Genomic DNA, 9,929 nt, shown 5'->3' with positions numbered 1-9,929 from the left:
AATGAAGAGTTAATATGTTTATTTATATTATTGTAATCTTATGAAGGCAATTATATAAATTATAAAAACATCAATCCCACTTTATTGGGTTTTATATCAAATAATAAGTATTATATTGCAAAATGAGAAGTATATTCGCAAATGGCACCATTGCGCAATGTTTAAACTATTACGATCCTTTAAGCATTAAGCACCATGTGTCTCTAATTTCGTTGCCGAATAACTTACTGCTAATGGTCAAACCCGTTCGTTGCGGCAGGTCATTGTCCATTTCATCCGGGTCCAGAGGGCCCGCGCCGAGCTGTAGTTGTCGCCAGCGTCCTCGGCCATGGAACCCATGCCAGCAGTGTCCACTGTGGCGGCAGAGCGGAGGGAAGCAGAAATCGAAACAGAAACAGAACGTTAAAGCGATGCCGGCTCATTGGTGCAGTGCCTGTGCGATGGAACGGCGTACACTTATTGCAAACCGATAAGACGCGAGATATGTCAATGTCAACATAAACATAAGCAGAGGAATAAATACACATGGGCAGTGGCAATCAATGCCGCTGTGCTCGCAGAGAATCGCGACCTCGTCGCAACCCGGGCCATAATCGGAGCTACACGAGGAAATGTCAGGTTTGATAAAATATTGGCCGGCACACATTCTTACTCAGAGTGAAGAGTGGAGAGCCCAAGAGCTCGCAGTCCGCAGAATAGATGGATGGATGGACAGAGCTGGACTTGGACTTGGACTCAAGTCCCCATACCCATCACCATCCCCATCCGCATGCCCACATCCACATCCAGAGTCGCTGAGCTGATCGGAGCTGAGCTTTTTGTCGAAATGGAGATGAAGACGGCGACGAAGACGCTTTGTCGGCAATTACTTGTGGCGGTGTGAAGCGATGGATTTATTGCCCCAACAGCTAATCAACCAGCTGAATTTATCGCTGACTTCATTCGACATTTAGAGGCTTCATACGCGGTGCATTAGTTGTGATTGCGCCATGGGAAAATCAAAAGAAGAAAAAAAGTAAAACAACAGAAGTAGAAGTAGAATGGGTAGAAGAAAAGGGACACTGATCGACTGATAGGTGCAAATTGCTGTTTGATAAAAAGTGATTCCCCCGAGTCCAAATCAGTGCAATGGGTATCGGGTTCTGGGAGCCCCCTTCTGTGCTCCATCCCCTCCCAATTTCTGTGTAGTTCGGGTACTTGAAAGACGCTGGAGCTTCCGTTTAACGGTTAGATGGCCCCCGTATCCCCCGCTGGAATACCAGGCGTAAACAACTTTTTCTCGGTTTTAGGCTGCGGTGCCATCGTTCCGTAATTAATAGCGGCTCATGCGTGGCAATTTAAATAGCCGCTAATTGTAACCACCGTCAAACAAAACCAGTTAAAATGCCAGGAAATGGCCACCGTGCAGAAGGCAGCAGCGCCACATAAGCCATATACCCATACCCATTGCCATCTAGATGGCCAGAAGCAGCTGCCGCTCGCACTCCTCTGAAATTTGTAATTCTGCTCTTAATGCCGGCGCATATTTCATTTGCATCTCGCAGGCGCAGTCGCAGTCGTGGAGCAAGCTAACCCAGGAGCTAACCAAGATGCTTAGGCACTGGCGCAAATGAAGTACTCCGCAGGATGGTTAATACGCGACCATGGGCGAACTGGTTCATTACATTATAATGCACGCTTCTTTTTCTCTTTGGCTCATTTTCAAACTTATACTTAACACCAAGCCCGCTTTATATCGCTTTTGGTTTGGTTTTGGTTTTGGTTTTGGTTTTCGTTTTCGGTTTGGTTTTGGTGTCCAGTATGCAAATTCCTTGGCTGCAACATCTGTTCTCCTTAAGGTCGTTACCTTCATGACACCACACCGTTAAACGAGAGGAGGCGATCCCGATTTCGATCCCGATCCCGGTACCGATGCCATTATTTCTCATGCATACGCTCATTAGCTGGAAATCTGATATGCGTACTTAAGTTTCCATTAAAAAAGTGATTGCTTTCGAGCCAGTATTTCCTCGGGAAGTCAGGATTTTTTCCACTCATAAGTACTTGTTGTGATAAAAAATAAGAATCTTCCAGATACTCACTTTACCATGCCCAGTAACTAGTCTACATCCTTTTTGACAGAGCCACGTTTATGATCCCACGACCAAAGTTTCAAATCTAAAGTTTTGGTAATTGGAGATACTTAAGTTGCTTAAGTATCCTGTTGCCTGGTTAACAAGTCATATAAATGGTATAACAATTCACATTTAGTGAATAGTAGTGCTGCTTTTATAGGAAAAACATTAATTAAGATGGAAACATCTAGCCAGTTGGTATGCAGCTTTAAGTAGGCCTAATGATGGATTTTTCGTTATAAAATCAACTTTGTTTTAAGTAAGCATCTCGATGCAATTTAACCCCCTGATTGGTTGGAAAACCAGTGATTACGCGGATACTCGTAGTAACGGACGAAATTGGAATTGCTTGCCAGATAAATGTGCGGGATAGGATGGGATTGGATAGGATTGGATTGGATAGGTTTGGATGGGATGGGATGGGATGCGGGCTGATGCGATTGGGTCGATGTGATGATGCATCTTTGATGAAGCAGCTTTGGAGCAAGAGAACAGACAAACAAAAAAAAAAGAACCCATCCGAACCGAAACAAAACAACAAAGAGCTGCAAGGGACTTTGGGGAGACTATGACTACGACTATCCGGTTTGGTGGCCAAAAACCGATGCCAAGACCAAAACTAAAAGCCCAGCGGATGGCAAGTTCGCCAGTTTTCAACTATGTAGCAGTGGCAACTGCGATACGATGCAAGGCGATGCAACGCGAAACGATGCGATGCGATGCTCATGGCCTGGATCAATTTCAATGCCTTCTTGCATCCGTTAGGTGACCTCGAGAACTTCAAAGAATTTGAATAGCTATTGAAAATTATGGTGCATGGATGAAATGGCCAGCGGCCAAAGAAAAGTGTTGGTGCTGCCGGTTCCTAGTTCCCAGTTCCCAGTTCCCAGTTTCCAGTTCCCATATCCCAGTGAAGTCGAGTCTCTGGACTGGCGACCAGCCATCCCAGCAACTCCAGATCCTTGTCTTCCTCCACACAGATGCACATGTTCGCAGTACGTATGTACATACATATATCCACTTTGGAGTGTATGTACTAACTTGACCCTTGAGTCGAGTCTTGGGTCTATCTTCTTAGCCTGCCGAGTTGAGATACTTTGCGCTTTAAGTTTATGCAGATAGATGGGAGGACGTCTTTATTCCGCAACTAAACAAGGGCAGCATGGATATATGGAGTGGAATTTTACATATTCTCCGGTGGGTAAATGTGATGTGGATCAACAAAAATAAATAAAATATATGCAATGTTACTGAAAGCTGGGTAAAGCTGGGTGTTACGCTTGAATAGGAAGTTTTGAGTAAGTGAACTACATATTACTTTTCTAATGGGCTTTCAATACTTTTTGGTTTTAGCATGTAAAAGGCCCATATAACACTGCGCACAGGATAAGTGGCGAAAATGGGTCGAGCCCCCAAAAAGAACTCGCTTTCGGACGCAATATTGATCTATGTTCATTGCCAGGAGATCGATTAAATATCAGGCGAAAGGGAAAACGCAGCGAAGCCCCCCAATGGCTCCACTTTGGGTTCGATTCGATTCGATTTAGTTTGGTTTGGCAATCGCCACCCCACTCGGCAGCGGAAAACATGTGCCTATTGACAGAATATTGACAGAAGCTATTTCACTTTTCGGGGTGTGACAGACATGCCGGCGTTGCCTTTGCCTTTGCCTTTTGCCTTTTGCCTTTGCCTTTTGCCACTTTGCCCATACTTTGGCCGTTGCCGTCGACGACTGCAGCACCCCCTCCAACTGCACTGGAAAAAATGTACTCAAAGTATTACACATAGTATTCAGTGACTTCAGAGAAAACCTTCCATTCAATTCCACGTTCCTGCACGGATTAAGAATAGGTTTGGACTCTGTTTGCTCTAACACTTGATGCATCTAGTATCTATTATGATTTCTTGCAGTGCACCACCACCCATCCAGCCACCCACCAAGTTGCGGCGAACTGGAGAAGGAGCACTGGGAGCAGGAGCAGTCCTGGGGAGCTGGGTTTCCGTCTGTGCCAAAAGTTTTGACTGCGATTCAATAAACAAACGGTATTATTAAATAATGCGCTCGTTTTGCAGCGTCGCAAGTTTTTGGCCGAGAAATCCGTTCCGCTGCCCGATTTGTCTTATGCAGTGCCGCGAGTGCAAATGGATTAATATCCATGTGTAGCCATATGTATATGTATGCACAGATGTATGTATGTGTGCATATCCAAGCATATATCCACGAATAGCCGCCAAATTCGGCGCGGCTCCGCTCGGAGGTGTTTTAATGAATGTTGCCAGGATACAGGTGCCAGGTGAGGCCATTTTGTTATTTTTATTTGCATTGACAGTCGGCACTTGAGCACCGGAGGAACCGGAGGACCCAAAGGAACCGGAGAAACCGGAGGAGTCGAATTCGGATTCGGATTCGGGCCGCGAGTATATTGGCCAGTGCTCGAAGGGCTGAGGAAGCGATCGGAAATCCCGCCATGCGGACGCCTTTTGCCAACTTTGATTTCAACTTTTCGCCGGGCTGCAAGTGCAAGTGCGAGTGCTCGGAATCGGAATTGAAATTGGAGTCGGAATTCCATATCTACAGCCTGGTGTCCATTTCGTGCCCCGCCGTACCCTGTCCCGCGCTCCTGGTCATCATCCATGTTATCCACGCGCCACACGCTCATCCACGCGTCCTGGCGGCCGTTCTCCATCCTCGAGGTGAGTCCTCAGTGGGCGGCTACAACCCCTTACCAATCCAGTGTGTGCAACAATTTAGTTTCGTTTGCATACGCGGCCATGCATGATGAACCAATCGAAGTGGGGGATGTATGTAAATGAACCACCTTAGATATGGTGGTATGTGGCTGGGCACGAAACTCCGAGCAGGTGAGACCTGCCCCATCGTATGAGGCACTCAAATTAACGCCCGGGAAATATGTGGCGTGCGACATTGGCGCCTCTATTATGAAAACTATTTCGATGCACGATTTGGGGGCAGCAGATAAGGCGCGAATTGTGGTATCAAAACGCCATTAAACTGAAATGGAAAGTAATGGTAAATGCCAAACTAAAAGTAAAAAGTGTTTCGCTTCAAGTTCATATGTTGTACACTTAGTCATAGCCCAGTGCCATTAAGGCATAAACAGAGATATGGAAATAATAAATATATAATTAGTTTAGTAAAACATATAACATAAAAACATATATCACAATTACGAGTTTAAATGAATACATGAATAGCCGCTGCTAAGCTCCTGGCTAAGGGTGAGTTTTCTAAATGGTGAACGTGAACAGAAGTCTTAAAGACTCAGGTTTTTATCACCTATTTCCTTTGAAAAACATTCGAGCACAACGCGCAATTTCCAATAAAATACTCAGAACATGGGTAGCTATTAAGATATTAAAGGCAATAAAAATTAATTAAAATTAGCCATGTTTTTTGCGACCTTGAAAGGCGCTACTAAAAAATTTCAATGAATATTACCACCTAAGGCTCTAAAAGACCAAGGGTAAACTGAGGTCCTAGCCACATAAAATGTAAGCCCCAATCCATGGCACGTCTCTTAAATGAATTCTGGCCAATTCATAAATCATTTTTTATTGGAAAAGTGTAGCTCCCTCTGGGTGGCTGACCCCAATTGGGCTATTTCAAAAGTCCGCCCAACCACTTGGCTCCACGATGCACGTACTATAAATCCAGCGAAATCTCGCTGAAAGGGAATGGTTATTAAGGCAGGAATTTGATTTGCGATCTGTGGGTCAGTTGCGTGGATTTGGGATTGCGTGAATGCGAGAATAAAATGTATGAACGCCAATAGGGAATAATTAAGTATTTCAATATACTTGCCACAATCGGCGGTCGGGAGAGCTGGGCTCGCATGCAAATGAAACCTCAACAAGTCAAACCGGAAACCCAAACATTTCGTTCAGTTTGCCTTTCACAAACCCATGGCGAATGCGCCGTGGTGTAGGTGTGGAAAACACTCCTCGGATTTTGGATTTCGGAACTTGGAACTCGGAATTCGGATCTCGGATCTCGGCCCTCGGGCTGGTCAGGCGGCAACCGAAGGCAAAGTGCTCCAGTCCAACCACCTGAGGTTTAGTTCTATTCTCGTACCCATGCCATATATATAACACATAAAAGCAGGAAAATGTGCATGTGTGTGTGTGTGTGGCTAGGATTCATGCCACCATTCATCCTGTTGTATAAATTAATGGAAAGTCCAGTAGCGTGTTTTGACCATGGCCGGTAACCATGGCGTTAGAGCTAAAGCGGTGGAAATGAAAATAGAGAGAGGTCACTTCGGGAATATGTATGCAAATGGGACTAGGGTGTCCCAATGACATTCGCCGGAGCCACAATTCAAAGGAAAGAAAGCCACGGCTTCGCCGAAGCACCTTGTAAGAGTATACACTTACATAGGACCGGACTTGGAATAAATCGCGGCTTAATTCATTAATTCACTCGGACATTCTCGGGGGCAGGGTTGTACTGGTAATTTCGTTCGACCCACGGCTTTCCAGTGGCTCAGTGGTTCAGTCGCTTGGGCATTCAGCCGTTCAGGCGTTCAGCCGTTCGCATGCAAATCAAATTCAAAGTCCTTTAGACGTGGTCAAGACCCCGAGCCTAACGGTAGCTCGCGGCTTACCAATATTACAATAAACCATTTTCTCGCTGCGGTGACGCGTTTTTCTATGCTATTCTGTAACGTGGTGACAAGTGTTAACTGATTATACAAGTAATCAATACATTGTTAACTTGCCAAAATAAAATCGTGTTGAAAAATATTAGAGTATAATTCCTAATAACATAATTGCGTCCCAATACGCAGATTTAAGTCCACGCATGTGAAATTACTTTTGGGTCAATAAACTTGATTCGAAAACACGACAAGGCTGTCAGAAGAGCGAAAAATCCACATCGGCCACCTCGTTTCGAACATTTTCAACAAAAGCCAGATTAATTATTTTTGAGGCAGTGAACTCTTTCCCTTCGCGCCAGCTCGTTCCTCTATTGATTACCCTAGAAATAATTTAAGAAAGTGGCGACGGTGCGATAACTGCTGGGTGCCTTGGCGGATCCGAGGTTGTTGTACCACCGAATTTGGTTTTAGCCCTCTGCTAAAGTCATTGTTAGCCCAGATAAGCCATCTGGCCAGAACTGGCTTCCTAAATAGAGCATCAGCAGAGTACAGAGTAAAGTATGTGTATGTACGGTCGAGTACGTGTGAAAACTTTCAATTCACTTCGCTGGCTAGTTGTTACTTCTGGAATGGCTTTCGGTGTCGGTGTCGGTGTCTTAAGTTCTCCGATTCCCAAGAATCACTCAGAAAAGCGCCTGATAAGGGGCAATAAAGCGAAATTGCACCAATGCAGGGCCTAACAATTCGATGCCACATGTTGCAGGCTGTCAAAGTTGCGCTGCCAAAGTGCATCGCGTGATTTGTGCTATATCTAAACTTCCATGCGGATAAAGTTAACATGACAGTGAAAGCCCCAAACTTATGGCAAATATTGAATTCTGTATAACAGAAGAACAGAATATCAGAATAACAACATGACATTTGTTTTACTGCTGTCGTGTATCCCCTAAACGCAACGTTTAAAACTAAATAGAGTTTAAATCGAGTGAATGGATAATGAAGCGCAACAAATCGGGAATTAACTGAGGGAATCTAACCAAAATGAGGTAATTACTATTTTCGTGTTGAACCTCACTGGAAAATCCAATTGCACTTGAAAATTGTGTGTGTGTGTGTACTACTTAGTACATATACTATATAGTATTCATTCTTGCTTAAGTATGCATGGTAATGGTAATGGTAATGGTTATTTGACGTGTCCGATTGGATAGCTCACCCTAGACTACTCCTTCGGCCCCTTTGTATTTGTACTTGTATTTTTGTTGTATTTGGCCTGGTCACAAGGTCAGGCCGTCGTCATCATCAAAATTAATATATCTGTAGGTCAAAAAGGTTAGGTGCCGTTAAGTTGGTGTGTTCAAGGTAAGGCCTAATCGCAGGCCCATAAACCAGGCTCAACTGGTGGATGCGATTTAGGGCGTTGCCAAACCAATGCCAATGGCATTCCGATAAACCATCGTCGTCCTCATTATTGGGTTGACCCCATTCAAGGAGCCTGGGATGTGCAAGAGTCAGGATAGCTGCCTAGCGACTTCGTCAACCCAAGACGTGACTAACAGCCGCCAAATAAAAACAAAAAAAATAGTAAAAAAAAAAAACCAAAATAGATGCCTGGAAAAGTGTGTCACCACGTGGGCCCCGTTGGCCAAATCTCAAGTTTTTCCAACTGCAGCCGTGGTAAAGAAACCTCCATGCGCACGGAGGTTAATATGAGAAATGGGTTCAACATCTGCTCCGAGTTCTTGTCTTGGGTTTTTGGGCCTGGGACTCGGCGGTAAACTCGTTTAGGTTGCCGCCCTCATTGTGTTCGTTTTTCCTTCATTTTTGGGCCCCATGTATAAATATCCTATAGACAGCCGACCACAGACAGCGGCACTGCAACTGGCAGTGGAAAATATTTTAATGTACTATACCTACTATACTATACCTACGATAGGCTGCTCTGGCGCTCTGGAGCTTTGCTGCTCTGCCGGCTGCATTAGATGCAGGTCACAAGATAAATAGCACAGAACACGATTACACATATTGAACAAGCTGAAAACATGATCGAATTACTGCAATTTCGTGTGTGTAGCATTTTCCGGGCCGACGCCACCGGGAAAATCCGGCCCGAAAAACATTGGTTCTCTAAATGTTTTAATTTGTCGACGGCTGAGAGGGCGCCCCTCTTTTATTTTTTTGACCAAATTAATTAAACATACACAAGTCATTAATCGAAAAAATGTCGGTTTTCGAATGCGAGTATTATTAGCATAGTCACGGTCTCAGTTACGAGCACTATTAAAAACAACGACCTTTACAATATTTTCCTGGCGGCCAGGAAGGAAATCCAAATTACATATTTCATAGCGAACAAGACATTAAATGCAATCAGCATTGCATTAATCTATTTTTTATACCCTTTTGGAAACTAATAAACATAGTTACTAAAGATAGTTACTGCCAACTGTTAGCAAAACACTTTGGAAAACAAATAAATTATTTATGATACCTTCCAGGAGCTGGAATAAACAAAAGTAATACTATTTTATATTGAATCTCTTTCGAAATTTGAAACGAAACATTAATCTTAGCAAGCAACTGGCTCAATAAAAGATTTAAATTCAAAGCTCACGTATATTTTGAAGTGAACTATTGTTTTTATGTTCAAGCATCCAAATGCATTTGGATTGCTTTGATTGACGGCTTGAGAAGGTGGCAATAAAATCGCCGACATAAACAGCGATTTATAACATGCAATAATGGCTTCATGTCTCAATTGAAAACGGCGAAAATGGCCAACAAATTGCCTATTGTATAAGCTGAGCAAATTTGTGGCCAATAGTTGAATAATTGAAAAAAACGCCATTTGCATGTGCGAACGCAACCGAATACAAGAGCTGCAGGATTAATTGCGGACTCGTCCGCTTCCGATAGTTCTCAGGCTTGTTTATTATTGGGAATATATCAAGGTTCATTGGAGTGGACTGAGGTGTAGTGGTGGGGAGTGGTGGAGATTGCTGGTGGTTGTTGTACCTACCGGCGAGCGAAACGGGTTTGCTGCTCCCACAAAAACAAGAGTGGGTATTGCCACTGCCTTGCTTTCGTCTCCGGCTTCGAAGAGAAGAAAGAGCGAGAGAAACCGGCTTTCTGCGGCTTGCAAGACTCTCGCTCTGGCTTTCTGCGAAGAATTCTCCGCGTGCAGATAAGCTCCACT

The sequence above is a fragment of the Drosophila teissieri genome, chromosome 3R (genome assembly GCF_016746235.2).
Source record: "Drosophila teissieri strain GT53w chromosome 3R, Prin_Dtei_1.1, whole genome shotgun sequence".
Classification (NCBI taxonomy): Eukaryota; Metazoa; Arthropoda; class Insecta; order Diptera; family Drosophilidae; genus Drosophila; species Drosophila teissieri.
The sequence above is the reverse complement of the archived record's forward strand: the minus strand, read 5'-3'. Positions refer to the sequence as shown.